General features: G+C 52.1%; 25 non-coding genes and 7 pseudogenes across 25 annotated transcripts; all 32 read left to right on the top strand.

Annotated features, from left to right (window-relative positions):
- The first annotated feature begins 413 nt into the window (after nt 1-413).
- Nucleotides 414-532, top strand: LOC142190205 (5S ribosomal RNA). Its single transcript, XR_012714133.1, has one exon. It is a non-coding gene; the product is annotated as a 5S ribosomal RNA (ribosomal RNA).
- Nucleotides 533-1,246: 714 nt separating this feature from the next.
- On the top strand, nt 1,247-1,365 carry LOC142190183 (5S ribosomal RNA). The gene has a single exon (XR_012714111.1). It is a non-coding gene; the product is annotated as a 5S ribosomal RNA (ribosomal RNA).
- Nucleotides 1,366-2,080: 715 nt separating this feature from the next.
- Nucleotides 2,081-2,199, top strand: LOC142191311 (5S ribosomal RNA). Its single transcript, XR_012714915.1, has one exon. It is a non-coding gene; the product is annotated as a 5S ribosomal RNA (ribosomal RNA).
- A 714-nt stretch (nt 2,200-2,913) lies between these two features.
- LOC142189641 (5S ribosomal RNA) lies at nt 2,914-3,032 on the top strand. The gene has a single exon (XR_012713603.1). It is a non-coding gene; the product is annotated as a 5S ribosomal RNA (ribosomal RNA).
- Nucleotides 3,033-3,746: 714 nt separating this feature from the next.
- Nucleotides 3,747-3,855, top strand: LOC142190516 (5S ribosomal RNA; annotated as a pseudogene).
- Nucleotides 3,856-4,569: 714 nt separating this feature from the next.
- On the top strand, nt 4,570-4,678 carry LOC142190515 (5S ribosomal RNA; annotated as a pseudogene).
- A 714-nt stretch (nt 4,679-5,392) lies between these two features.
- Nucleotides 5,393-5,511, top strand: LOC142190258 (5S ribosomal RNA). The gene has a single exon (XR_012714182.1). It is a non-coding gene; the product is annotated as a 5S ribosomal RNA (ribosomal RNA).
- A 715-nt stretch (nt 5,512-6,226) lies between these two features.
- On the top strand, nt 6,227-6,335 carry LOC142190389 (5S ribosomal RNA; annotated as a pseudogene).
- Nucleotides 6,336-7,050: 715 nt separating this feature from the next.
- LOC142191310 (5S ribosomal RNA) lies at nt 7,051-7,169 on the top strand. The gene has a single exon (XR_012714914.1). It is a non-coding gene; the product is annotated as a 5S ribosomal RNA (ribosomal RNA).
- A 714-nt stretch (nt 7,170-7,883) lies between these two features.
- LOC142191309 (5S ribosomal RNA) lies at nt 7,884-8,002 on the top strand. Its single transcript, XR_012714913.1, has one exon. It is a non-coding gene; the product is annotated as a 5S ribosomal RNA (ribosomal RNA).
- Nucleotides 8,003-8,716: 714 nt separating this feature from the next.
- Nucleotides 8,717-8,825, top strand: LOC142190388 (5S ribosomal RNA; annotated as a pseudogene).
- Nucleotides 8,826-9,540: 715 nt separating this feature from the next.
- Nucleotides 9,541-9,659, top strand: LOC142191308 (5S ribosomal RNA). The gene has a single exon (XR_012714912.1). It is a non-coding gene; the product is annotated as a 5S ribosomal RNA (ribosomal RNA).
- Nucleotides 9,660-10,373: 714 nt separating this feature from the next.
- Nucleotides 10,374-10,492, top strand: LOC142190022 (5S ribosomal RNA). The gene has a single exon (XR_012713961.1). It is a non-coding gene; the product is annotated as a 5S ribosomal RNA (ribosomal RNA).
- A 714-nt stretch (nt 10,493-11,206) lies between these two features.
- On the top strand, nt 11,207-11,325 carry LOC142190204 (5S ribosomal RNA). The gene has a single exon (XR_012714132.1). It is a non-coding gene; the product is annotated as a 5S ribosomal RNA (ribosomal RNA).
- Nucleotides 11,326-12,039: 714 nt separating this feature from the next.
- LOC142190181 (5S ribosomal RNA) lies at nt 12,040-12,158 on the top strand. The gene has a single exon (XR_012714110.1). It is a non-coding gene; the product is annotated as a 5S ribosomal RNA (ribosomal RNA).
- Nucleotides 12,159-12,873: 715 nt separating this feature from the next.
- LOC142191307 (5S ribosomal RNA) lies at nt 12,874-12,992 on the top strand. The gene has a single exon (XR_012714911.1). It is a non-coding gene; the product is annotated as a 5S ribosomal RNA (ribosomal RNA).
- Nucleotides 12,993-13,707: 715 nt separating this feature from the next.
- Nucleotides 13,708-13,826, top strand: LOC142191306 (5S ribosomal RNA). Its single transcript, XR_012714910.1, has one exon. It is a non-coding gene; the product is annotated as a 5S ribosomal RNA (ribosomal RNA).
- Nucleotides 13,827-14,540: 714 nt separating this feature from the next.
- LOC142190021 (5S ribosomal RNA) lies at nt 14,541-14,659 on the top strand. Its single transcript, XR_012713960.1, has one exon. It is a non-coding gene; the product is annotated as a 5S ribosomal RNA (ribosomal RNA).
- Nucleotides 14,660-15,373: 714 nt separating this feature from the next.
- On the top strand, nt 15,374-15,492 carry LOC142190202 (5S ribosomal RNA). The gene has a single exon (XR_012714130.1). It is a non-coding gene; the product is annotated as a 5S ribosomal RNA (ribosomal RNA).
- Nucleotides 15,493-16,206: 714 nt separating this feature from the next.
- On the top strand, nt 16,207-16,325 carry LOC142190179 (5S ribosomal RNA). The gene has a single exon (XR_012714108.1). It is a non-coding gene; the product is annotated as a 5S ribosomal RNA (ribosomal RNA).
- Nucleotides 16,326-17,040: 715 nt separating this feature from the next.
- Nucleotides 17,041-17,159, top strand: LOC142191304 (5S ribosomal RNA). Its single transcript, XR_012714908.1, has one exon. It is a non-coding gene; the product is annotated as a 5S ribosomal RNA (ribosomal RNA).
- A 714-nt stretch (nt 17,160-17,873) lies between these two features.
- On the top strand, nt 17,874-17,992 carry LOC142191303 (5S ribosomal RNA). Its single transcript, XR_012714907.1, has one exon. It is a non-coding gene; the product is annotated as a 5S ribosomal RNA (ribosomal RNA).
- A 714-nt stretch (nt 17,993-18,706) lies between these two features.
- LOC142190513 (5S ribosomal RNA) lies at nt 18,707-18,815 on the top strand (annotated as a pseudogene).
- Nucleotides 18,816-19,529: 714 nt separating this feature from the next.
- Nucleotides 19,530-19,648, top strand: LOC142190257 (5S ribosomal RNA). Its single transcript, XR_012714181.1, has one exon. It is a non-coding gene; the product is annotated as a 5S ribosomal RNA (ribosomal RNA).
- Nucleotides 19,649-20,363: 715 nt separating this feature from the next.
- Nucleotides 20,364-20,482, top strand: LOC142191302 (5S ribosomal RNA). Its single transcript, XR_012714906.1, has one exon. It is a non-coding gene; the product is annotated as a 5S ribosomal RNA (ribosomal RNA).
- A 714-nt stretch (nt 20,483-21,196) lies between these two features.
- LOC142190340 (5S ribosomal RNA) lies at nt 21,197-21,305 on the top strand (annotated as a pseudogene).
- A 715-nt stretch (nt 21,306-22,020) lies between these two features.
- On the top strand, nt 22,021-22,139 carry LOC142191301 (5S ribosomal RNA). Its single transcript, XR_012714905.1, has one exon. It is a non-coding gene; the product is annotated as a 5S ribosomal RNA (ribosomal RNA).
- A 714-nt stretch (nt 22,140-22,853) lies between these two features.
- Nucleotides 22,854-22,972, top strand: LOC142191300 (5S ribosomal RNA). Its single transcript, XR_012714904.1, has one exon. It is a non-coding gene; the product is annotated as a 5S ribosomal RNA (ribosomal RNA).
- A 709-nt stretch (nt 22,973-23,681) lies between these two features.
- LOC142190387 (5S ribosomal RNA) lies at nt 23,682-23,790 on the top strand (annotated as a pseudogene).
- Nucleotides 23,791-24,504: 714 nt separating this feature from the next.
- LOC142191299 (5S ribosomal RNA) lies at nt 24,505-24,623 on the top strand. Its single transcript, XR_012714903.1, has one exon. It is a non-coding gene; the product is annotated as a 5S ribosomal RNA (ribosomal RNA).
- Nucleotides 24,624-25,338: 715 nt separating this feature from the next.
- Nucleotides 25,339-25,457, top strand: LOC142191298 (5S ribosomal RNA). Its single transcript, XR_012714902.1, has one exon. It is a non-coding gene; the product is annotated as a 5S ribosomal RNA (ribosomal RNA).
- A 715-nt stretch (nt 25,458-26,172) lies between these two features.
- On the top strand, nt 26,173-26,291 carry LOC142191297 (5S ribosomal RNA). Its single transcript, XR_012714901.1, has one exon. It is a non-coding gene; the product is annotated as a 5S ribosomal RNA (ribosomal RNA).
- Nucleotides 26,292-26,390: the final 99 nt, after the last annotated feature.

Genomic DNA, 26,390 nt, shown 5'->3' with positions numbered 1-26,390 from the left:
ACACAGGCTGAACATCTTTGCAGACAACGTGCCCTAAGAAAAGAGAAGCTGACTGAAAAGCAGCTTCGCTTCCAGGCACGGGGAACCATCTCAACTTCTTCCTTAGCCGACTCCTGGACAATGGGCTCTAGTCCAGCTTGCTCTTTCTTTCACCCCTGGGATGGTTTCTTAGCCCTGCGCAGACCTTGCGCCCAGCCCTTTTGAAAGAGGGCGGCTGCGGCCTGTGACTGGTTGCTGAACAACACCTGTGGGTATAAGGGCCGCCCCCAGCTCTTGCACTGCTCCTGTTGGAGTATGAAGTTCCCTTAAGAGAAGGCAAAAAGTGAAGAAAAAGGTCTAGCGTGAAGTAGTGCAAAGAGCTGCCAGCAGCCAGGCTGCAAAGTAGAAGAGGAGTAAGTGAGAACCTTGTCTCTGCCTACGGCCACACCACCCTGAACATGCCCCATCTCGTCTGATCTCGGAAGCTAAGCAGGGTCGGGCCTGGTTAGTACTTGGATGGGAGACCGCCTGGGAATACCAGGTGCTGTAGGCTTTTGCTTTTCCTCACTTCCACCAGCAGGGGTCACTCTCCTCTATGCCATTTTTACATTCACTTTTTACACTGCACACTTGCTTCTTTTACATTCGCTTTCTCTCTTGCACTCTTTAGGCCTTGCAAAATCATAGTATTCTCAGTCTTACCGCTATCACTCTTAGCAGCCGCAGCGGGCGTGGTGGCCACCAGCGTTGTGGCTTTTTTCTTTTAATAATAGCAGGCTTCATTTCCATAGTATCTGGGCCTCCCGCCGGGCTGGAAGCCATAGCTAGTAACCTGCAGACCAATTTACAGGGCAACACAGGCTGAACATCTTTGCAGACAACGCGCCCTAAGAAAAGAGAAGCTGACTGAAAAGCAGCTTCGCTTCCAGGCACGGGCAACCATCTCAACTTCTTCCTTAGCCGACTCCTGGACAATGGGCTCTGGTCCAGCTTGCTCTTTCTTTCACTCCCGGGATGGTTTCTTAGCCCTGCGCAGACCTTGCGCCCAGCCCTTTTGAAAGAGGGCGGCTGCGGCCTGTGACTGGTTGCTGAACAACACCTGTGGGTATAAGGGCCGCCCCCAGCTCTTGCACTGCTCCTGTTGGAGTATGAAGTTCCCTTAAGAGAAGGCAAAAAGTGAAGAAAAAGGTCTAGCGTGAAGTAGTGCAAAGGGCTGCCAGCAGCCAGGCTGCAAAGTAGAAGAGGAGTAAGTGAGAAGCCTGTCTCTGCCTACGGCCACACCACCCTGAACACGCCCGTTCTCGTCTGATCTTGGAAGCTAAGCAGGGTCGGGCCTGGTTAGTACTTGGATGGGAGACCGCCTGGGAATACCAGGTGCTGTAGGCTTTTGCTTTTCCTCACTTCCACCAGCAGGGGTCACTCTCCTCTATGCCATTTTTACATTCACTTTTTACACTGCACACTTGCTTCTTTTACATTCGCTTTCTCTCTTGCACTCTTTAGGCCTTGCAAAATCCTAGTATTCTCAGTCTTACCGCTATCACTCTTAGCAGCCGCAGCGGGCGTGATGGCCACCAGCGTTGTGGCTTTTTACTTTTAATAATAGCAGGCTTCATTTCCATAGTATCTGGGCCTCCCGCCGGGCTGGAAGCCATAGCTAGTAACCTGCAGACCAATTTACAGGGCAACACAGGCTGAACATCTTTGCAGACAACGCGCCCTAAGAAAAGAGAAGCTGACTGAAAAGCAGCTTCGCTTCCAGGCACGGGCAACCATCTCAACTTCTTCCTTAGCCGACTACTGGACAATGGGCTCTGGTCCAGCTTGCTCTTTCTTTCACCCCCGGGATGGTTTCTTAGCCCTGCGCAGACCTTGCGCCCAGCCCTTTTGAAAGAGGGCGGCTGCGGCCTGTGACTGGTTGCTGAACAACACCTGTGGGTATAAGGGCCGCCCCCCAGCTCTTGCACTGCTCCTGTTGGAGTATGAAGTTCCCTTAAGAGAAGGCAAAAAGTGAAGAAGAAGGTCTAGCGTGAAGTAGTGCAAAGAGCTGCCAGCAGCCAGGCTGCAAAGTATAAGAGGAGTAAGTGAGAAGCCTGTCTCTGCCTACGGCCACACCACCCTGAACACGCCCGATCTCGTCTGATCTCGGAAGCTAAGCAGGGTCGGGCCTGGTTAGTACTTGGATGGGAGACCGCCTGGGAATACCAGGTGCTGTAGGCTTTTGCTTTTCCTCACTTCCACCAGCAGGGGTCACTCTCCTCTATGCCATTTTTACATTCACTTTTTACACTGCACACTTGCTTCTTTTACATTCGCTTTCTCTCTTGCACTCTTTAGGCCTTGCAAAATCCTAATATTCTCAGTCTTACCGCTATCACTCTTAGCAGCCGCAGCGGGCGTGGTGGCCACCAGCGTTGTGGCTTTTTACTTTTAATAATAGCAGGCTTCATTTCCATAGTATCTGGGCCTCCCGCCGGGCTGGAAGCCATAGCTAGTAACCTGCAGACCAATTTACAGGGCAACACAGGCTGAACATCTTTGCAGACAACGCGCCCTAAGAAAAGAGAAGCTGACTGAAAAGCAGCTTCGCTTCCAGGCACGGGCAACCATCTCAACTTCTTCCTTAGCCAACTCCTGGACAATGGGCTCTGGTCCAGCTTGCTCTTTCTTTCACCCCCGGGATGGTTTCTTAGCCCTGCGCAGACCTTGCGCCCAGCCCTTTTGAAAGAGGGCGGCTGCGACCTGTGACTGGTTGCTGAACAACACCTGTGGGTATAAGGGCCGCCCCCAGCTCTTGCACTGCTCCTGTTGGAGTATGAAGTTCCCTTAAGAGAAGGCAAAAAGTGAAGAAAAAGGTCTAGCGTGAAGTAGTGCAAAGAGCTGCCAGCAGCCAGGCTGCAAAGTAGAAGAGGAGTAAGTGAGAATTTTGTCTCTGCCTACGGCCACACCACCCTGAACACACCCGATCTCGTCTGATCTCGGAAGCTAAGCAGGGTCGGGCCTGGTTAGTACTTGGATGGGAGACCGCCTGGGAATACCAGGTGCTGTAGGCTTTTGCTTTTCCTCACTTCCACCAGCAGGGGTCACTCTCCTCTATGCCATTTTTACATTCACTTTTTACACTGCACACTTGCTTCTTTTACATTCGCTTTCTCTCTTGCACTCTTTAGGCCTTGCAAAATCCTAGTATTCTCAGTCTTACCGCTATCACTCTTAGCAGCCGCAGCGGGCGTGGTGGCCACCAGCGTTGTGGCTTTTTACTTTTAATAATAGCAGGCTTCATTTCCATAGTATCTGGGCCTCCCGCCGGGCTGGAAGCCATAGCTAGTAACCTGCAGACCAATTTACAGGGCAACACAGGCTGAACATCTTTGCAGACAACGTGCCCTAAGAAAAGAGAAGCTGACTGAAAAGCAGCTTCGCTTCCAGGCACGGGCAACCATCTCAACTTCTTCCTTAGCCGACTCCTGGACAATGGGCTCTGGTCCAGCTTGCTCTTTCTTTCACCCCCGGGATGGTTTCTTAGCCCTGCGCAGACCTTGCGCCCAGCCCTTTTGAAAGAGGGCGGCTGCGGCCTGTGACTGGTTGCTGAACAACACCTGTGGGTATAAGGGCCGCCCCCAGCTCTTGCACTGCTCCTGTTGGAGTATGAAGTTCCCTTAAGAGAAGGCAAAAAGTGAAGAAAAAGGTCTAGCGTGAAGTAGTGCAAAGAGCTGCCAGCAGCCAGGCTGCAAAGTAGAAGAGGAGTAAGTGAGAAGCCTGTCTCTGCCTACGGCCACACCGCCCTGAACACGTCTGATCTCGGAAGCTAAGCAGGGTTGGGCCTGGTTAGTACTTGGATGGGAGACCGCCTGGGAATACCAGGTGCTGTAGACTTTTGCTTTTCCTCACTTCCACCAGCAGGGGTCACTCTCCTCTATGCCATTTTTACATTCACTTTTTACACTGCACACTTGCTTCTTTTACATTCGCTTTCTCTCTTGCACTCTTTAGGCCTTGCAAAATCCTAGTATTCTCAGTCTTACCGCTATCACTCTTAGCAGCCGCAGCGGGCGTGGTGGCCACCAGCGTTGTGGCTTTTTACTTTTAATAATAGCAGGCTTCATTTCCATAGTATCTGGGCCTCCCGCCGGGCTGGAAGCCATAGCTAGTAACCTGCAGACCAATTTACAGGGCAACACAGGCTGAACATCTTTGCAGACAACGCGCCCTAAGAAAAGAGAAGCTGACTGAAAAGCAGCTTCGCTTCCAGGAACGGGCAACCATCTCAACTTCTTCCTTAGCCGACTCCTGGACAATGGGCTCTGGTCCAGCTTGCTCTTTCTTTCACCCCCGGGATGGTTTCTTAGCCCTGCGCAGACCTTGCGCCCAGCCCTTTTGAAAGAGGGCGGCTGCGGCCTGTGACTGGTTGCTGAACAACACCTGTGGGTATAAGGGCCGCCCCCAGCTCTTGCACTGCTCCTGTTGGAGTATGAAGTTCCCTTAAGAGAAGGCAAAAAGTGAAGAAAAAGGTCTAGCGTGAAGTAGTGCAAAGAGCTGCCAGCAGCCAGGCTGCAAAGTAGAAGAGGAGTAAGTGAGAAGCCTGTCTCTGCCTACGGCCACACCGCCCTGAACACGTCTGATCTCGGAAGCTAAGCAGGGTTGGGCCTGGTTAGTACTTGGATGGGAGACCGCCTGGGAATACCAGGTGCTGTAGACTTTTGCTTTTCCTCACTTCCACCAGCAGGGGTCACTCTCCTCTATGCCATTTTTACATTCACTTTTTACACTGCACACTTGCTTCTTTTACATTCGCTTTCTCTCTTGCACTCTTTAGGCCTTGCAAAATCCTAGTATTCTCAGTCTTACCGCTATCACTCTTAGCAGCCGCAGCGGGCGTGGTGGCCACCAGCGTTGTGGCTTTTTTCTTTTAATAATAGCAGGCTTCATTTCCATAGTATCTGGGCCTCCCGCCGGGCTGGAAGCCATAGCTCGTAACCTGCAGACCAATTTACAGGGCAACACAGGCTGAACATCTTTGCAGACAACGCGCCCTAAGAAAAGAGAAGCTGACTGAAAAGCAGCTTCGCTTCCAGGCACGGGCAACCATCTCAACTTCTTCCTTAGCCGACTCCTGGACAATGGGCTCTGGTCCAGCTTGCTCTTTCTTTCACCCCCGGGATGGTTTCTTAGCCCTGCGCAGACCTTGCGCCCAGCCCTTTTGAAAGAGGGCGGCTGCGGCCTGTGACTGGTTGCTGAACAACACCTGTGGGTATAAGGGCCGCCCCCAGCTCTTGCACTGCTCCTGTTGGAGTATGAAGTTCCCTTAAGAGAAGGCAAAAAGTGAAGAAAAAGGTCTAGCGTGAAGTAGTGCAAAGGGCTGCCAGCAGCCAGGCTGCAAAGTAGAAGAGGAGTAAGTGAGAAGACTGTCTCTGCCTACAGCCACACCACCCTGAACACGCCCTTTCTCGTCTGATCTCGGAAGCTAAGCAGGGTCGGGCCTGGTTAGTACTTGGATGGGAGACCGCCTGGGAATACCAGGTGCTGTAGGCTTTTGCTTTTCCTCACTTCCACCAGCAGGGGTCACTCTCCTCTATGCCATTTTTACATTCACTTTTTACACTGCACACTTGCTTCTTTTACATTCGCTTTCTCTCTTGCACTCTTTAGGCCTTGCAAAATCCTAGTATTCTCAGTCTTACCGCTATCACTCTTAGCAGCCGCAGCGGGCGTGGTGGCCACCAGCGTTGTGGCTTTTTACTTTTAATAATAGCAGGCTTCATTTCCATAGTATCTGGGCCTCCCGCCGGGCTGGAAGCCATAGCTAGTAACCTGCAGACCAATTTACAGGGCAACACAGGCTGAACATCTTTGCAGACAACGCGCCCTAAGAAAAGAGAAGCTGACTGAAAAGCAGCTTCGCTTCCAGGCACGGGCAACCATCTCAACTTCTTCCTTAGCCGACTCCTGGACAATGGGCTCTGGTCCAGCTTGCTCTTTCTTTCACCCCCGGGATGGTTTCTTAGCCCTGCGCAGACCTTGCGCCCAGCCCTTTTGAAAGAGGGCGGCTGCGGCCTGTGACTGGTTGCTGAACAACACCTGTGGGTATAAGGGCCGCCCCCCAGCTCTTGCACTGCTCCTGTTGGAGTATGAAGTTCCCTTAAGAGAAGGCAAAAAGTGAAGAAGAAGGTCTAGCGTGAAGTAGTGCAAAGGGCTGCCAGCAGCCAGGCTGCAAAGTAGAAGAGGAGTAAGTGAGAAGCCTGTCTCTGCCTACGGCCACACCACCCTGAACACGCCTGATCTCGGAAGCTAAGCAGGGTCGGGCCTGGTTAGTACTTGGATGGGAGACCGCCTGGGAATACCAGGTGCTGTAGGCTTTTGCTTTTCCTCACTTCCACCAGCAGGGGTCACTCTCCTCTATGCCATTTTTACATTCACTTTTTACACTGCACACTTGCTTCTTTTACATTCGCTTTCTCTCTTGCACTCTTTAGGCCTTGCAAAATCCTAGTATTCTCAGCCTTACCGCTATCACTCTTAGCAGCCGCAGCGGGCGTGGTGGCCACCAGCGTTGTGGCTTTTTACTTTTAATAATAGCAGGCTTCATTTCCATAGTATCTGGGCCTCCCGCCGGGCTGGAAGCCATAGCTAGTAACCTGCAGACCAATTTACAGGGCAACACAGGCTGAACATCTTTGCAGACAACGCGCCCTAAGAAAAGAGAAGCTGACTGAAAAGCAGCTTCGCTTCCAGGCACGGGCAACCATCTCAACTTCTTCCTTAGCCGACTACTGGACAATGGGCTCTGGTCCAGCTTGCTCTTTCTTTCACCCCCGGGATGGTTTCTTAGCCCTGCGCAGACCTTGCGCCCAGCCCTTTTGAAAGAGGGCGGCTGCGGCCTGTGACTGGTTGCTGAACAACACCTGTGGGTATAAGGGCCGCCCCCCAGCTCTTGCACTGCTCCTGTTGGAGTATGAAGTTCCCTTAAGAGAAGGCAAAAAGTGAAGAAGAAGGTCTAGCGTGAAGTAGTGCAAAGGGCTGCCAGCAGCCAGGCTGCAAAGTAGAAGAGGAGTAAGTGAGAAGCCTGTCTCTGCCTACGGCCACACCACCCTGAACACGCCCGATCTCGTCTGATCTCGGAAGCTAAGCAGGGTCGGGCCTGGTTAGTACTTGGATGGGAGACCGCCTGGGAATACCAGGTGCTGTAGGCTTTTGCTTTTCCTCACTTCCACCAGCAGGGGTCACTCTCCTCTATGCCATTTCTACATTCACTTTTTACACTGCACACTTGCTTCTTTTACATTCGCTTTCTCTCTTGCACTCTTTAGGCCTTGCAAAATCCTAGTATTCTCAGTCTTACCGCTATCACTCTTAGCAGCCGCAGCGGGCGTGGTGGCCACCAGCGTTGTGGCTTTTTACTTTTAATAATAGCAGGCTTCATTTCCATAGTATCTGGGCCTCCCGCCGGGCTGGAAGCCATAGCTAGTAACCTGCAGACCAATTTACAGGGCAACACAGGCTGAACATCTTTGCAGACAACGTGCCCTAAGAAAAGAGAAGCTGACTGAAAAGCAGCTTCGCTTCCAGGCACGGGCAACCATCTCAACTTCTTCCTTAGCCGACTCCTGGACAATGGGCTCTGGTCCAGCTTGCTCTTTCTTTCACCCCCGGGATGGTTTCTTAGCCCTGCGCAGACCTTGCGCCCAGCCCTTTTGAAAGAGGGCGGCTGCGGCCTGTGACTGGTTGCTGAACAACACCTGTGGGTATAAGGGCCGCCCCCAGCTCTTGCACTGCTCCTGTTGGAGTATGAAGTTCCCTTAAGAGAAGGCAAAAAGTGAAGAAAAAGGTCTAGCGTGAAGTAGTGCAAAGGGCTGCCAGCAGCCAGGCTGCAAAGTAGAAGAGGAGTAAGTGAGAATTTTGTCTCCGCCTACGGCCACACCACCCTGAACACGCCCGATCTCGTCTGATCTCGGAAGCTAAGCAGGGTCGGGCCTGGTTAGTACTTGGATGGGAGACCGCCTGGGAATACCAGGTGCTGTAGGCTTTTGCTTTTCCTCACTTCCACCAGCAGGGGTCACTCTCCTCTATGCCATTTTTACATTCACTTTTTACACTGCACACTTGCTTCTTTTACATTCGCTTTCTCTCTTGCACTCTTTAGGCCTTACAAAATCCTAGTATTCTCAGTCTTACCGCTATCACTCTTAGCAGCCGCAGCGGGCGTGGTGGCCACCAGCGTTGTGGCTTTTTACTTTAAATAATAGCAGGCTTCATTTCCATAGTATCTGGGCCTCCCGCCGGGCTGGAAGCCATAGCTAGTAACCTGCAGACCAATTTACAGGGCAACACAGGCTGAACATCTTTGCAGACAACGTGCCCTAAGAAAAGAGAAGCTGACTGAAAAGCAGCTTCGCTTCCAGGCACGGGCAACCATCTCAACTTCTTCCTTAGCCGACTCCTGGACAATGGGCTCTGGTCCAGCTTGCTCTTTCTTTCACCCCCGGGATGGTTTCTTAGCCCTGCGCAGACCTTGCGCCCAGCCCTTTTGAAAGAGGGCGGCTGCGGCCTGTGACTGGTTGCTGAACAACACCTGTGGGTATAAGGGCCGCCCCCAGCTCTTGCACTGCTCCTGTTGGAGTATGAAGTTCCCTTAAGAGAAGGCAAAAAGTGAAGAAAAAGGTCTAGCGTGAAGTAGTGCAAAGGGCTGCCAGCAGCCAGGCTGCAAAGTAGAAGAGGAGTAAGTGAGAAGCCTGTCTCTGCCTACGGCCACACCACCCTGAACACGCCTGATCTCGGAAGCTAAGCAGGGTCGGGCCTGGTTAGTACTTGGATGGGAGACCGCCTGGGAATACCAGGTGCTGTAGGCTTTTGCTTTTCCTCACTTCCACCAGCAGGGGTCACTCTCCTCTATGCCATTTTTACATTCACTTTTTACACTGCACACTTGCTTCTTTTACATTCGCTTTCTCTCTTGCACTCTTTAGGCCTTGCAAAATCCTAGTATTCTCAGTCTTACCGCTATCACTCTTAGCAGCCGCAGCGGGCGTGGTGGCCACCAGCGTTGTGGCTTTTTACTTTTAATAATAGCAGGCTTCATTTCCATAGTATCTGGGCCTCCCGCCGGGCTGGAAGCCATAGCTAGTAACCTGCAGACCAATTTACAGGGCAACACAGGCTGAACATCTTTGCAGACAACGCGCCCTAAGAAAAGAGAAGCTGACTAAAAAGCAGCTTCGCTTCCAGGCACGGGCAACCATCTCAACTTCTTCCTTAGCCGACTACTGGACAATGGGCTCTGGTCCAGCTTGCTCTTTCTTTCACCCCCGGGATGGTTTCTTAGCCCTGCGCAGACCTTGCGCCCAGCCCTTTTGAAAGAGGGCGGCTGCGGCCTGTGACTGGTTGCTGAACAACACCTGTGGGTATAAGGGCCGCCCCCCAGCTCTTGCACTGCTCCTGTTGGAGTATGAAGTTCCCTTAAGAGAAGGCAAAAAGTGAAGAAGAAGGTCTAGCGTGAAGTAGTGCAAAGAGCTGCCAGCAGCCAGGCTGCAAAGTAGAAGAGGAGTAAGTGAGAAGCCTGTCTCTGCCTACGGCCACACCACCCTGAACACGCCCGATCTCGTCTGATCTCGGAAGCTAAGCAGGGTCGGGCCTGGTTAGTACTTGGATGGGAGACCGCCTGGGAATACCAGGTGCTGTAGGCTTTTGCTTTTCCTCACTTCCACCAGTAGGGGTCACTCTCCTCTATGCCATTTTTACATTCACTTTTTACACTGCACACTTGCTTCTTTTACATTCGCTTTCTCTCTTGCACTCTTTAGGCCTTGCAAAATCCTAGTATTCTCAGTCTTACCGCTATCACTCTTAGCAGCCGCAGCGGGCGTGGTGGCCACCAGCGTTGAGGCTTTTTACTTTTAATAATAGCAGGCTTCATTTCCATAGTATCTGGGCCTCCCGCCGGGCTGGAAGCCATAGCTAGTAACCTGCAGACCAATTTACAGGGCAACACAGGCTGAACATCTTTGCAGACAACGTGCCCTAAGAAAAGAGAAGCTGACTGAAAAGCAGCTTCGCTTCCAGGCACGGGCAACCATCTCAACTTCTTCCTTAGCCGACTCCTGGACAATGGGCTCTGGTCCAGCTTGCTCTTTCTTTCACCCCCGGGATGGTTTCTTAGCCCTGCGCAGACCTTGCGCCCAGCCCTTTTGAAAGAGGGCGGCTGCGGCCTGTGACTGGTTGCTGAACAACACCTGTGGGTATAAGGGCCGCCCCCAGCTCTTGCACTGCTCCTGTTGGAGTATGAAGTTCCCTTAAGAGAAGGCAAAAAGTGAAGAAAAAGGTCTAGCGTGAAGTAGTGCAAAGGGCTGCCAGCAGCCAGGCTGCAAAGTAGAAGAGGAGTAAGTGAGAAGCCTGTCTCTGCCTACGGCCACACCACCCTGAACACGCCCGATCTCGTCTGATCTCGGAAGCTAAGCAGCGTCGGGCCTGGTTAGTACTTGGATGGGAGACCGCCTGGGAATACCAGGTGCTGTAGGCTTTTGCTTTTCCTCACTTCCACCAGCAGGGGTCACTCTCCTCTATGCCATTTTTACATTCACTTTTTACACTGCACACTTGCTTCTTTTACATTCGCTTTCTCTCTTGCACTCTTTAGGCCTTGCAAAATCCTAGTATTCTCAGTCTTACCGCTATCACTCTTAGCAGCCGCAGCGGGCGTGGTGGCCACCAGCGTTGTGGCTTTTTACTTTTAATAATAGCAGGCTTCATTTCCATAGTATCTGGGCCTCCCGCCGGGCTGGAAGCCATAGCTAGTAACCTGCAGACCAATTTACAGGGCAACACAGGCTGAACATCTTTGCAGACAACGCGCCCTAAGAAAAGAGAAGCTGACTGAAAAGCAGCTTCGCTTCCAGGCACGGGCAACCATCTCAACTTCTTCCTTAGCCGACTCCTGGACAATGGGCTCTGGTCCAGCTTGCTCTTTCTTTCACCCCCGGGATGGTTTCTTAGCCCTGCGCAGACCTTGCGCCCAGCCCTTTTGAAAGAGGGCGGCTGCGGCCTGTGACTGGTTGCTGAACAACACCTGTGGGTATAAGGGCCGCCCCCAGCTCTTGCACTGCTCCTGTTGGAGTATGAAGTTCCCTTAAGAGAAGGCAAAAAGTGAAGAAAAAGGTCTAGCGTGAAGTAGTGCAAAGAGCTGCCAGCAGCCAGGCTGCAAAGTAGAAGAGGAGTAAGTGAGAACCTTGTCTCTGCCTACGGCCACACCACCCTGAACATGCCCCATCTCGTCTGATCTCGGAAGCTAAGCAGGGTCGGGCCTGGTTAGTACTTGGATGGGAGACCGCCTGGGAATACCAGGTGCTGTAGGCTTTTGCTTTTCCTCACTTCCACCAGCAGGGGTCACTCTCCTCTATGCCATTTTTACATTCACTTTTTACACTGCACACTTGCTTCTTTTACATTCGCTTTCTCTCTTGCACTCTTTAGGCCTTGCAAAATCCTAGTATTCTCAGTCTTACCGCTATCACTCTTAGCAGCCGCAGCGGGCGTGGTGGCCACCAGCGTTGTGGCTTTTTTCTTTTAATAATAGCAGGCTTCATTTCCATAGTATCTGGGCCTCCCGCCGGGCTGGAAGCCATAGCTAGTAACCTGCAGACCAATTTACAGGGCAACACAGGCTGAACATCTTTGCAGACAACGCGCCCTAAGAAAAGAGAAGCTGACTGAAAAGCAACTTCGCTTCCAGGCACGGGCAACCATCTCAACTTCTTCCTTAGCCGACTCCTGGACAATGGGCTCTGGTCCAGCTTGCTCTTTCTTTCACTCCCGGGATGGTTTCTTAGCCCTGCGCAGACCTTGCGCCCAGCCCTTTTGAAAGAGGGCGGCTGCGGCCTGTGACTGGTTGCTGAACAACACCTGTGGGTATAAGGGCCGCCCCCAGCTCTTGCACTGCTCCTGTTGGAGTATGAAGTTCCCTTAAGAGAAGGCAAAAAGTGAAGAAAAAGGTCTAGCGTGAAGTAGTGCAAAGGGCTGCCAGCAGCCAGGCTGCAAAGTAGAAGAGGAGTAAGTGAGAAGCCTGTCTCTGCCTACGGCCACACCACCCTGAACACGCCCGTTCTCGTCTGATCTTGGAAGCTAAGCAGGGTCGGGCCTGGTTAGTACTTGGATGGGAGACCGCCTGGGAATACCAGGTGCTGTAGGCTTTTGCTTTTCCTCACTTCCACCAGCAGGGGTCACTCTCCTCTATGCCATTTTTACATTCACTTTTTACACTGCACACTTGCTTCTTTTACATTCGCTTTCTCTCTTGCACTCTTTAGGCCTTGCAAAATCCTAGTATTCTCAGTCTTACCGCTATCACTCTTAGCAGCCGCAGCGGGCGTGGTGGCCACCAGCGTTGTGGCTTTTTACTTTTAATAATAGCAGGCTTCATTTCCATAGTATCTGGGCCTCCCGCCGGGCTGGAAGCCATAGCTAGTAACCTGCAGACCAATTTACAGGGCAACACAGGCTGAACATCTTTGCAGACAACGCGCCCTAAGAAAAGAGAAGCTGACTAAAAAGCAGCTTCGCTTCCAGGCACGGGCAACCATCTCAACTTCTTCCTTAGCCGACTACTGGACAATGGGCTCTGGTCCAGCTTGCTCTTTCTTTCACCCCCGGGATGGTTTCTTAGCCCTGCGCAGACCTTGCGCCCAGCCCTTTTGAAAGAGGGCGGCTGCGGCCTGTGACTGGTTGCTGAACAACACCTGTGGGTATAAGGGCCGCCCCCCAGCTCTTGCACTGCTCCTGTTGGAGTATGAAGTTCCCTTAAGAGAAGGCAAAAAGTGAAGAAGAAGGTCTAGCGTGAAGTAGTGCAAAGAGCTGCCAGCAGCCAGGCTTCAAAGTAGAAGAGGAGTAAGTGAGAAGCCTGTCTCTGCCTACGGCCACACCACCCTGAACACGCCCGATCTCGTCTGATCTCGGAAGCTAAGCAGGGTCGGGCCTGGTTAGTACTTGGATGGGAGACCGCCTGGGAATACCAGGTGCTGTAGGCTTTTGCTTTTCCTCACTTCCACCAGCAGGGGTCACTCTCCTCTATGCCATTTTTACATTCACTTTTTACACTGCACACTTGCTTCTTTTACATTCGCTTTCTCTCTTGCACTCTTTAGGCCTTGCAAAATCCTAGTATTCTCAGTCTTACCGCTATCACTCTTAGCAGCCGCAGCGGGCGTGGTGGCCACCAGCGTTGTGGCTTTTTACTTTTAATAATAGCAGGCTTCATTTCCATAGTATCTGGGCCTCCCGCCGGGCTGGAAGCCATAGCTAGTAACCTGCAGACCAATTTACAGGGCAACACAGGCTGAACATCTTTGCAGACAACGTGCCCTAAGAAAAGAGAAGCTGACTGAAAAGCAGCTTCGCTTCCAGGCACGGGGAACCATCTCAACTTCTTCCTTAGCCGACTCCTGGACAATGGGCTCTGGTCCAGCTTGCTCTTTCTTTCACCCCTGGGATGGTTTCTTAGCCCTGCGCAGACCTTGCGCCCAGCCCTTTTGAAAGAGGGCGGCTGCGGCCTGTGACTGGTTGCTGAACAACACCTGTGGGTATAAGGGCCGCCCCCCAGCTCTTGCACTGCTCCTGTTGGAGTATGAAGTTCCCTTAAGAGAAGGCAAAAAGTGAAGAAAAAGGTCTAGCGTGAAGTAGTGCAAAGAGCTGCCAGCAGCCAGGCTGCAAAGTAGAAGAGGAGTAAGTGAGAAGCCTGTCTCTGCCTACGGCCACACCACCCTGAACACGCCCGATCTCGTCTGATCTCGGAAGCTAAGCAGGGTCGGGCCTGGTTAGTACTTGGATGGGAGACCGCCTGGGAATACCAGGTGCTGTAGGCTTTTGCTTTTCCTCACTTCCACCAGTAGGGGTCACTCTCCTCTATGCCATTTTTACATTCACTTTTTACACTGCACACTTGCTTCTTTTACATTCGCTTTCTCTCTTGCACTCTTTAGGCCTTGCAAAATCCTAGTATTCTCAGTCTTACCGCTATCACTCTTAGCAGCCGCAGCGGGCGTGGTGGCCACCAGCGTTGAGGCTTTTTACTTTTAATAATAGCAGGCTTCATTTCCATAGTATCTGGGCCTCCCGCCGGGCTGGAAGCCATAGCTAGTAACCTGCAGACCAATTTACAGGGCAACACAGGCTGAACATCTTTGCAGACAACGTGCCCTAAGAAAAGAGAAGCTGACTGAAAAGCAGCTTCGCTTCCAGGCACGGGCAACCATCTCAACTTCTTCCTTAGCCGACTCCTGGACAATGGGCTCTGGTCCAGCTTGCTCTTTCTTTCACCCCCGGGATGGTTTCTTAGCCCTGCGCAGACCTTGCGCCCAGCCCTTTTGAAAGAGGGCGGCTGCGGCCTGTGACTGGTTGCTGAACAACACCTGTGGGTATAAGGGCCGCCCCCAGCTCTTGCACTGCTCCTGTTGGAGTATGAAGTTCCCTTAAGAGAAGGCAAAAAGTGAAGAAAAAGGTCTAGCGTGAAGTAGTGCAAAGGGCTGCCAGCAGCCAGGCTGCAAAGTAGAAGAGGAGTAAGTGAGAAGCCTGTCTCTGCCTACGGCCACACCACCCTGAACACGCCCGATCTCGTCTGATCTCGGAAGCTAAGCAGCGTCGGGCCTGGTTAGTACTTGGATGGGAGACCGCCTGGGAATACCAGGTGCTGTAGGCTTTTGCTTTTCCTCACTTCCACCAGCAGGGGTCACTCTCCTCTATGCCATTTTTACATTCACTTTTTACACTGCACACTTGCTTCTTTTACATTCGCTTTCTCTCTTGCACTCTTTAGGCCTTGCAAAATCCTAGTATTCTCAGTCTTACCGCTATCACTCTTAGCAGCCGCAGCGGGCGTGGTGGCCACCAGCGTTGTGGCTTTTTACTTTTAATAATAGCAGGCTTCATTTCCATAGTATCTGGGCCTCCCGCCGGGCTGGAAGCCATAGCTAGTAACCTGCAGACCAATTTACAGGGCAACACAGGCTGAACATCTTTGCAGACAACGCGCCCTAAGAAAAGAGAAGCTGACTGAAAAGCAGCTTCGCTTCCAGGCACGGGCAACCATCTCAACTTCTTCCTTAGCCGACTCCTGGACAATGGGCTCTGGTCCAGCTTGCTCTTTCTTTCACCCCCGGGATGGTTTCTTAGCCCTGCGCAGACCTTGCGCCCAGCCCTTTTGAAAGAGGGCGGCTGCGGCCTGTGACTGGTTGCTGAACAACACCTGTGGGTATAAGGGCCGCCCCCAGCTCTTGCACTGCTCCTGTTGGAGTATGAAGTTCCCTTAAGAGAAGGCAAAAAGTGAAGAAAAAGGTCTAGCGTGAAGTAGTGCAAAGAGCTGCCAGCAGCCAGGCTGCAAAGTAGAAGAGGAGTAAGTGAGAACCTTGTCTCTGCCTACGGCCACACCACCCTGAACATGCCCCATCTCGTCTGATCTCGGAAGCTAAGCAGGGTCGGGCCTGGTTAGTACTTGGATGGGAGACCGCCTGGGAATACCAGGTGCTGTAGGCTTTTGCTTTTCCTCACTTCCACCAGCAGGGGTCACTCTCCTCTATGCCATTTTTACATTCACTTTTTACACTGCACACTTGCTTCTTTTACATTCGCTTTCTCTCTTGCACTCTTTAGGCCTTGCAAAATCATAGTATTCTCAGTCTTACCGCTATCACTCTTAGCAGCCGCAGCGGGCGTGGTGGCCACCAGCGTTGTGGCTTTTTTCTTTTAATAATAGCAGGCTTCATTTCCATAGTATCTGGGCCTCCCGCCGGGCTGGAAGCCATAGCTAGTAACCTGCAGACCAATTTACAGGGCAACACAGGCTGAACATCTTTGCAGACAACGCGCCCTAAGAAAAGAGAAGCTGACTGAAAAGCAACTTCGCTTCCAGGCACGGGCAACCATCTCAACTTCTTCCTTAGCCGACTCCTGGACAATGGGCTCTGGTCCAGCTTGCTCTTTCTTTCACTCCCGGGATGGTTTCTTAGCCCTGCGCAGACCTTGCGCCCAGCCCTTTTGAAAGAGGGCGGCTGCGGCCTGTGACTGGTTGCTGAACAACACCTGTGGGTATAAGGGCCGCCCCCAGCTCTTGCACTGCTCCTGTTGGAGTATGAAGTTCCCTTAAGAGAAGGCAAAAAGTGAAGAAAAAGGTCTAGCGTGAAGTAGTGCAAAGGGCTGCCAGCAGCCAGGCTGCAAAGTAGAAGAGGAGTAAGTGAGAAGCCTGTCTCTGCCTACGGCCACACCACCCTGAACACGCCCGTTCTCGTCTGATCTTGGAAGCTAAGCAGGGTCGGGCCTGGTTAGTACTTGGATGGGAGACCGCCTGGGAATACCAGGTGCTGTAGGCTTTTGCTTTTCCTCACTTCCACCAGCAGGGGTCACTCTCCTCTATGCCATTTTTACATTCACTTTTTACACTGCACACTTGCTTCTTTTACATTCGCTTTCTCTCTTGCACTCTTTAGGCCTTGCAAAATCCTAGTATTCTCAGTCTTACCGCTATCACTCTTAGCAGCCGCAGCGGGCGTGATGGCCACCAGCGTTGTGGCTTTTTACTTTTAATAATAGCAGGCTTCATTTCCATAGTATCTGGGCCTCCCGCCGGGCTGGAAGCCATAGCTAGTAACCTGCAGACCAATTTACAGGGCAACACAGGCTGAACATCTTTGCAGACAACGCGCCCTAAGAAAAGAGAAGCTGACTGAAAAGCAGCTTCGCTTCCAGGCACGGGCAACCATCTCAACTTCTTCCTTAGCCGACTACTGGACAATGGGCTCTGGTCCAGCTTGCTCTTTCTTTCACCCCCGGGATGGTTTCTTAGCCCTGCGCAGACCTTGCGCCCAGCCCTTTTGAAAGAGGGCGGCTGCGGCCTGTGACTGGTTGCTGAACAACACCTGTGGGTATAAGGGCCGCCCCCCAGCTCTTGCACTGCTCCTGTTGGAGTATGAAGTTCCCTTAAGAGAAGGCAAAAAGTGAAGAAGAAGGTCTAGCGTGAAGTAGTGCAAAGAGCTGCCAGCAGCCAGGCTGCAAAGTATAAGAGGAGTAAGTGAGAAGCCTGTCTCTGCCTACGGCCACACCACCCTGAACACGCCCGATCTCGTCTGATCTCGGAAGCTAAGCAGGGTCGGGCCTGGTTAGTACTTGGATGGGAGACCGCCTGGGAATACCAGGTGCTGTAGGCTTTTGCTTTTCCTCACTTCCACCAGCAGGGGTCACTCTCCTCTATGCCATTTTTACATTCACTTTTTACACTGCACACTTGCTTCTTTTACATTCGCTTTCTCTCTTGCACTCTTTAGGCCTTGCAAAATCCTAATATTCTCAGTCTTACCGCTATCACTCTTAGCAGCCGCAGCGGGCGTGGTGGCCACCAGCGTTGTGGCTTTTTACTTTTAATAATAGCAGGCTTCATTTCCATAGTATCTGGGCCTCCCGCCGGGCTGGAAGCCATAGCTAGTAACCTGCAGACCAATTTACAGGGCAACACAGGCTGAACATCTTTGCAGACAACGCGCCCTAAGAAAAGAGAAGCTGACTGAAAAGCAGCTTCGCTTCCAGGCACGGGCAACCATCTCAACTTCTTCCTTAGCCAACTCCTGGACAATGGGCTCTGGTCCAGCTTGCTCTTTCTTTCACCCCCGGGATGGTTTCTTAGCCCTGCGCAGACCTTGCGCCCAGCCCTTTTGAAAGAGGGCGGCTGCGACCTGTGACTGGTTGCTGAACAACACCTGTGGGTATAAGGGCCGCCCCCAGCTCTTGCACTGCTCCTGTTGGAGTATGAAGTTCCCTTAAGAGAAGGCAAAAAGTGAAGAAAAAGGTCTAGCGTGAAGTAGTGCAAAGAGCTGCCAGCAGCCAGGCTGCAAAGTAGAAGAGGAGTAAGTGAGAATTTTGTCTCCGCCTACGGCCACACCACCCTGAACACGCCCGATCTCGTCTGATCTCGGAAGCTAAGCAGGGTCGGGCCTGGTTAGTACTTGGATGGGAGACCGCCTGGGAATACCAGGTGCTGTAGGCTTTTGCTTTTCCTCACTTCCACCAGCAGGGGTCACTCTCCTCTATGCCATTTTTACATTCACTTTTTACACTGCACACTTGCTTCTTTTACATTCGCTTTCTCTCTTGCACTCTTTAGGCCTTGCAAAATCCTAGTATTCTCAGTCTTACCGCTATCACTCTTAGCAGCCGCAGCGGGCGTGGTGGCCACCAGCGTTGTGGCTTTTTACTTTTAATAATAGCAGGCTTCATTTCCATAGTATCTGGGCCTCCCGCCGGGCTGGAAGCCATAGCTAGTAACCTGCAGACCAATTTACAGGGCAACACAGGCTGAACATCTTTGCAGACAACGTGCCCTAAGAAAAGAGAAGCTGACTGAAAAGCAGCTTCGCTTCCAGGCACGGGCAACCATCTCAACTTCTTCCTTAGCCGACTCCTGGACAATGGGCTCTGGTCCAGCTTGCTCTTTCTTTCACCCCCGGGATGGTTTCTTAGCCCTGCGCAGATCTTGCGCCCAGCCCTTTTGAAAGAGGGCGGCTGCGGCCTGTGACTGGTTGCTGAACAACACCTGTGGGTATAAGGGCCGCCCCCAGCTCTTGCACTGCTCCTGTTGGAGTATGAAGTTCCCTTAAGAGAAGGCAAAAAGTGAAGAAAAAGGTCTAGCGTGAAGTAGTGCAAAGAGCTGCCAGCAGCCAGGCTGCAAAGTAGAAGAGGAGTAAGTGAGAAGCCTGTCTCTGCCTACGGCCACACCACCCTGAACACGTCTGATCTCGGAAGCTAAGCAGGGTTGGGCCTGGTTAGTACTTGGATGGGAGACCGCCTGGGAATACCAGGTGCTGTAGACTTTTGCTTTTCCTCACTTCCACCAGCAGGGGTCACTCTCCTCTATGCCATTTTTACATTCACTTTTTACACTGCACACTTGCTTCTTTTACATTCGCTTTCTCTCTTGCACTCTTTAGGCCTTGCAAAATCCTAGTATTCTCAGTCTTACCGCTATCACTCTTAGCAGCCGCAGCGGGCGTGGTGGCCACCAGCGTTGTGGCTTTTTTCTTTTAATAATAGCAGGCTTCATTTCCATAGTATCTGGGCCTCCCGCCGGGCTGGAAGCCATAGCTCGTAACCTGCAGACCAATTTACAGGGCAACACAGGCTGAACATCTTTGCAGACAACGCGCCCTAAGAAAAGAGAAGCTGACTGAAAAGCAGCTTCGCTTCCAGGCACGGGCAACCATCTCAACTTCTTCCTTAGCCGACTCCTGGACAATGGGCTCTGGTCCAGCTTGCTCTTTCTTTCACCCCCGGGATGGTTTCTTAGCCCTGCGCAGACCTTGCGCCCAGCCCTTTTGAAAGAGGGCGGCTGCGGCCTGTGACTGGTTGCTGAACAACACCTGTGGGTATAAGGGCCGCCCCCAGCTCTTGCACTGCTCCTGTTGGAGTATGAAGTTCCCTTAAGAGAAGGCAAAAAGTGAAGAAAAAGGTCTAGCGTGAAGTAGTGCAAAGGGCTGCCAGCAGCCAGGCTGCAAAGTAGAAGAGGAGTAAGTGAGAAGCCTGTCTCTGCCTACAGCCACACCACCCTGAACACGCCCTTTCTCGTCTGATCTCGGAAGCTAAGCAGGGTCGGGCCTGGTTAGTACTTGGATGGGAGACCGCCTGGGAATACCAGGTGCTGTAGGCTTTTGCTTTTCCTCACTTCCACCAGCAGGGGTCACTCTCCTCTATGCCATTTTTACATTCACTTTTTACACTGCACACTTGCTTCTTTTACATTCGCTTTCTCTCTTGCACTCTTTAGGCCTTGCAAAATCCTAGTATTCTCAGTCTTACCGCTATCACTCTTAGCAGCCGCAGCGGGCGTGGTGGCCACCAGCGTTGTGGCTTTTTACTTTTAATAATAGCAGGCTTCATTTCCATAGTATCTGGGCCTCCCGCCGGGCTGGAAGCCATAGCTAGTAACCTGCAGACCAATTTACAGGGCAACACAGGCTGAACATCTTTGCAGACAACGCGCCCTAAGAAAAGAGAAGCTGACTGAAAAGCAGCTTCGCTTCCAGGCACGGGCAACCATCTCAACTTCTTCCTTAGCCGACTACTGGACAATGGGCTCTGGTCCAGCTTGCTCTTTCTTTCACCCCCGGGATGGTTTCTTAGCCCTGCGCAGACCTTGCGCCCAGCCCTTTTGAAAGAGGGCGGCTGCGGCCTGTGACTGGTTGCTGAACAACACCTGTGGGTATAAGGGCCGCCCCCCAGCTCTTGCACTGCTCCTGTTGGAGTATGAAGTTCCCTTAAGAGAAGGCAAAAAGTGAAGAAGAAGGTCTAGCGTGAAGTAGTGCAAAGGGCTGCCAGCAGCCAGGCTGCAAAGTAGAAGAGGAGTAAGTGAGAAGCCTGTCTCTGCCTACGGCCACACCACCCTGAACACGCCCGATCTCGTCTGATCTCGGAAGCTAAGCAGGGTCGGGCCTGGTTAGTACTTGGATGGGAGACCGCCTGGGAATACCAGGTGCTGTAGGCTTTTGCTTTTCCTCACTTCCACCAGCAGGGGTCACTCTCCTCTATGCCATTTTTACATTCACTTTTTACACTGCACACTTGCTTCTTTTACATTCGCTTTCTCTCTTGCACTCTTTAGGCCTTACAAAATCCTAGTATTCTCAGTCTTACCGCTATCACTCTTAGCAGCCGCAGCGGGCGTGGTGGCCACCAGCGTTGTGGCTTTTTACTTTTAATAATAGCAGGCTTCATTTCCATAGTATCTGGGCCTCCCGCCGGGCTGGAAGCCATAGCTAGTAACCTGCAGACCAATTTACAGGGCAACACAGGCTGAACATCTTTGCAGACAACGTGCCCTAAGAAAAGAGAAGCTGACTGAAAAGCAGCTTCGCTTCCAGGCACGGGCAACCATCTCAACTTCTTCCTTAGCCGACTCCTGGACAATGGGCTCTGGTCCAGCTTGCTCTTTCTTTCACCCCCGGGATGGTTTCTTAGCCCTGCGCAGACCTTGCGCCCAGCCCTTTTGAAAGAGGGCGGCTGCGGCCTGTGACTGGTTGCTGAACAACACCTGTGGGTATAAGGGCCGCCCCCAGCTCTTGCACTGCTCCTGTTGGAGTATGAAGTTCCCTTAAGAGAAGGCAAAAAGTGAAGAAAAAGGTCTAGCGTGAAGTAGTGCAAAGGGCTGCCAGCAGCCAGGCTGCAAAGTAGAAGAGGAGTAAGTGAGAAGCCTGTCTCTGCCTACGGCCACACCACCCTGAACACGCCTGAACTCGGAAGCTAAGCAGGGTCGGGCCTGGTTAGTACTTGGATGGGAGACCGCCTGGGAATACCAGGTGCTGTAGGCTTTTGCTTTTCCTCACTTCCACCAGCAGGGGTCACTCTCCTCTATGCCATTTTTACATTCACTTTTTACACTGCACACTTGCTTCTTTTACATTCGCTTTCTCTCTTGCACTCTTTAGGCCTTGCAAAATCCTAGTATTCTCAGTCTTACCGCTATCACTCTTAGCAGCCGCAGCGGGCGTGGTGGCCACCAGCGTTGTGGCTTTTTACTTTTAATAATAGCAGGCTTCATTTCCATAGTATCTGGGCCTCCCGCCGGGCTGGAAGCCATAGCTAGTAACCTGCAGACCAATTTACAGGGCAACACAGGCTGAACATCTTTGCAGACAACGTGCCCTAAGAAAAGAGAAGCTGACTGAAAAGCAGCTTCGCTTCCAGGCACGGGGAACCATCTCAACTTCTTCCTTAGCCGACTCCTGGACAATGGGCTCTGGTCCAGCTTGCTCTTTCTTTCACCCCTGGGATGGTTTCTTAGCCCTGCGCAGACCTTGCGCCCAGCCCTTTTGAAAGAGGGCGGCTGCGGCCTGTGACTGGTTGCTGAACAACACCTGTGGGTATAAGGGCCGCCCCCCAGCTCTTGCACTGCTCCTGTTGGAGTATGAAGTTCTCTTAAGAGAAGGCAAAAAGTGAAGAAAAAGGTCTAGCGTGAAGTAGTGCAAAGAGCTGCCAGCAGCCAGGCTGCAAAGTAGAAGAGGAGTAAGTGAGAAGCCTGTCTCTGCCTACGGCCACACCACCCTGAACACGCCCGATCTCGTCTGATCTCGGAAGCTAAGCAGGGTCGGGCCTGGTTAGTACTTGGATGGGAGACCGCCTGGGAATACCAGGTGCTGTAGGCTTTTGCTTTTCCTCACTTCCACCAGCAGGGGTCACTCTCCTCTATGCCATTTTTACATTCACTTTTTACACTGCACACTTGCTTCTTTTACATTCGCTTTCTCTCTTGCACTCTTTAGGCCTTGCAAAATCCTAGTATTCTCAGTCTTACCGCTATCACTCTTAGCAGCCGCAGCGGGCGTGGTGGCCACCAGCGTTGAGGCTTTTTTCTTTTAATAATAGCAGGCTTCATTTCCATAGTATCTGGGCCTCCCGCCGGGCTGGAAGCCATAGCTAGTAACCTGCAGACCAATTTACAGGGCAACACAGGCTGAACATCTATGCAGACAACGTGCCCTAAGAAAAGAGAAGCTGACTGAAAAGCAGCTTCGCTTCCAGGCACGGGCAACCATCTCAACTTCTTCCTTAGCCGACTCCTGGACAATGGGCTCTGGTCCAGCTTGCTCTTTCTTTCACCCCCGGGATGGTTTCTTAGCCCTGCGCAGACCTTGCGCCCAGCCCTTTTGAAAGAGGGCGGCTGCGGCCTGTGACTGGTTGCTGAACAACACCTGTGGGTATAAGGGCCGCCCCCAGCTCTTGCACTGCTCCTGTTGGAGTATGAAGTTCCCTTAAGAGAAGGCAAAAAGTGAAGAAAAAGGTCTAGCGTGAAGTAGTGCAAAGGGCTGCCAGCAGCCAGGCTGCAAAGTAGAAGAGGAGTAAGTGAGAAGCCTGTCTCTGCCTACGGCCACACCACCCTGAACACGCCCGATCTCGTCTGATCTCGGAAGCTAAGCAGGGTCGGGCCTGGTTAGTACTTGGATGGGAGACCGCCTGGGAATACCAGGTGCTGTAGGCTTTTGCTTTTCCTCACTTCCACCAGCAGGGGTCACTCTCCTCTATGCCATTTTTACATTCACTTTTTACACTGCACACTTGCTTCTTTTACATTCGCTTTCTCTCTTGCACTCTTTAGGCCTTGCAAAATCCTAGTATTCTCAGTCTTACCGCTATCACTCTTAGCAGCCGCAGCGGTGGCCACCAGCGTTGTGGCTTTTTTCTTTTAATAATAGCAGGCTTCATTTCCATAGTATCTGGGCCTCCCGCCGGGCTGGAAGCCATAGCTAGTAACCTGCAGACCAATTTACAGGGCAACACAGGCTGAACATCTTTGCAGACAACGCGCCCTAAGAAAAGAGAAGCTGACTGAAAAGCAGCTTCGCTTCCAGGCACGGGCAACCATCTCAACTTCTTCCTTAGCCGACTACTGGACAATGGGCTCTGGTCCAGCTTGCTCTTTCTTTCACCCCCGGGATGGTTTCTTAGCCCTGCGCAGACCTTGCGCCCAGCCCTTTTGAAAGAGGGCGGCTGCGGCCTGTGACTGGTTGCTGAACAACACCTGTGGGTATAAGGGCCGCCCCCCAGCTCTTGCACTGCTCCTGTTGGAGTATGAAGTTCCCTTAAGAGAAGGCAAAAAGTGAAGAAGAAGGTCTAGCGTGAAGTAGTGCAAAGGGCTGCCAGCAGCCAGGCTGCAAAGTAGAAGAGGAGTAAGTGAGAAGCCTGTCTCTGCCTACGGCCACACCACCCTGAACACGCCTGATCTCGGAAGCTAAGCAGGGTCGGGCCTGGTTAGTACTTGGATGGGAGACCGCCTGGGAATACCAGGTGCTGTAGGCTTTTGCTTTTCCTCACTTCCACCAGCAGGGGTCACTCTCCTCTATGCCATTTTTACATTCACTTTTTACACTGCACACTTGCTTCTTTTACATTCGCTTTCTCTCTTGCACTCTTTAGGCCTTGCAAAATCCTAGTATTCTCAGTCTTACCGCTATCACTCTTAGCAGCCGCAGCGGGCGTGGTGGCCACCAGCGTTGTGGCTTTTTACTTTTAATAATAGCAGGCTTCATTTCCATAGTATCTGGGCCTCCCGCCGGGCTGGAAGCCATAGCTAGTAACCTGCAGACCAATTTACAGGGCAACACAGGCTGAACATCTTTGCAGACAACGTGCCCTAAGAAAAGAGAAGCTGACTGAAAAGCAGCTTCGCTTCCAGGCACGGGCAACCATCTCAACTTCTTCCTTAGCCGACTCCTGGACAATGGGCTCTGGTCCAGCTTGCTCTTTCTTTCACCCCCGGGATGGTTTCTTAGCCCTGCGCAGACCTTGCGCCCAGCCCTTTTGAAAGAGGGCGGCTGCGGCCTGTGACTGGTTGCTGAACAACACCTGTGGGTATAAGGGCCGCCCCCAGCTCTTGCACTGCTCCTGTTGGAGTATGAAGTTCCCTTAAGAGAAGGCAAAAAGTGAAGAAAAAGGTCTAGCGTGAAGTAGTGCAAAGGGCTGCCAGCAGCCAGGCTGCAAAGTAGAAGAGGAGTAAGTGAGAAGCCTGTCTCTGCCTACGGCCACACCACCCTGAACACGCCCGATCTCGTCTGATCTCGGAAGCTAAGCAGGGTCGGGCCTGGTTAGTACTTGGATGGGAGACCGCCTGGGAATACCAGGTGCTGTAGGCTTTTGCTTTTCCTCACTTCCACCAGCAGGGGTCACTCTCCTCTATGCCATTTTTACATTCACTTTTTACACTGCACACTTGCTTCTTTTACATTCGCTTTCTCTCTTGCACTCTTTAGGCCTTGCAAAATCCTAGTATTCTCAGTCTTACCGCTATCACTCTTAGCAGCCGCAGCGGGCGTGGTGGCCACCAGCGTTGTGGCTTTTTACTTTTAATAATAGCAGGCTTCATTTCCATAGTATCTGGGCCTCCCGCCGGGCTGGAAGCCATAGCTAGTAACCTGCAGACCAATTTACAGGGCAACACAGGCTGAACATCTTTGCAGACAACGCGCCCTAAGAAAAGAGAAGCTGACTAAAAAGCAGCTTCGCTTCCAGGCACGGGCAACCATCTCAACTTCTTCCTTAGCCGACTACTGGACAATGGGCTCTGGTCCAGCTTGCTCTTTCTTTCACCCCCGGGATGGTTTCTTAGCCCTGCGCAGACCTTGCGCCCAGCCCTTTTGAAAGAGGGCGGCTGCGGCCTGTGACTGGTTGCTGAACAACACCTGTGGGTATAAGGGCCGCCCCCCAGCTCTTGCACTGCTCCTGTTGGAGTATGAAGTTCCCTTAAGAGAAGGCAAAAAGTGAAGAAGAAGGTCTAGCGTGAAGTAGTGCAAAGAGCTGCCAGCAGCCAGGCTGCAAAGTAGAAGAGGAGTAAGTGAGAAGCCAGTCTCTGCCTACGGCCACACCACCCTGAACACGCCCGATCTCGTCTGATCTCGGAAGCTAAGCAGGGTCGGGCCTGGTTAGTACTTGGATGGGAGACCGCCTGGGAATACCAGGTGCTGTAGGCTTTTGCTTTTCCTCACTTCCACCAGCAGGGGTCACTCTCCTCTATGCCATTTTTACATTCACTTTTTACACTGCACACTTGCTTCTTTTACATTCGCTTTCTCTCTTGCACTCTTTAGGCCTTGCAAAATCCTAATATTCTCAGTCTTACCGCTATCACTCTTAGCAGCCGCAGCGGGCGTGGTGGCCACCAGCGTTGTGGCTTTTTACTTTTAATAATAGCAGGCTTCATTTCCATAGTATCTGGGCCTCCCGCCGGGCTGGAAGCCATAGCTAGTAACCTGCAGACCAATTTACAGGGCAACACAGGCTGAACATCTTTGCAGACAACGTGCCCTAAGAAAAGAGAAGCTGACTGAAAAGCAGCTTCGCTTCCAGGCACGGGGAACCATCTCAACTTCTTCCTTAGCCGACTCCTGGACAATGGGCTCTGGTCCAGCTTGCTCTTTCTTTCACCCCTGGGATGGTTTCTTAGCCCTGCGCAGACCTTGCGCCCAGCCCTTTTGAAAGAGGGCGGCTGCGGGCTGTGACTGGTTGCTGAACAACACCTGTGGGTATAAGGGCCGCCCCCCAGCTCTTGCACTGCTCCTGTTGGAGTATGAAGTTCCCTTAAGAGAAGGCAAAAAGTGAAGAAGAAGGTCTAGCGTGAAGTAGTGCAAAGAGCTGCCAGCAGCCAGGCTGCAAAGTATAAGAGGAGTAAGTGAGAAGCCTGTCTCTGCCTACGGCCACACCACCCTGAACACGCCCGATCTCGTCTGATCTCGGAAGCTAAGCAGGGTCGGGCCTGGTTAGTACTTGGATGGGAGACCGCCTGGGAATACCAGGTGCTGTAGGCTTTTGCTTTTCCTCACTTCCACCAGCAGGGGTCACTCTCCTCTATGCCATTTTTACATTCACTTTTTACACTGCACACTTGCTTCTTTTACATTCGCTTT

The sequence above is a fragment of the Leptodactylus fuscus genome, chromosome 1 (assembly GCF_031893055.1).
Source record: "Leptodactylus fuscus isolate aLepFus1 chromosome 1, aLepFus1.hap2, whole genome shotgun sequence".
NCBI classification, from domain to species: domain Eukaryota; kingdom Metazoa; phylum Chordata; class Amphibia; order Anura; family Leptodactylidae; genus Leptodactylus; species Leptodactylus fuscus.
The sequence above is the reverse complement of the archived record's forward strand: the minus strand, read 5'-3'. Positions and strand labels throughout refer to the sequence as shown.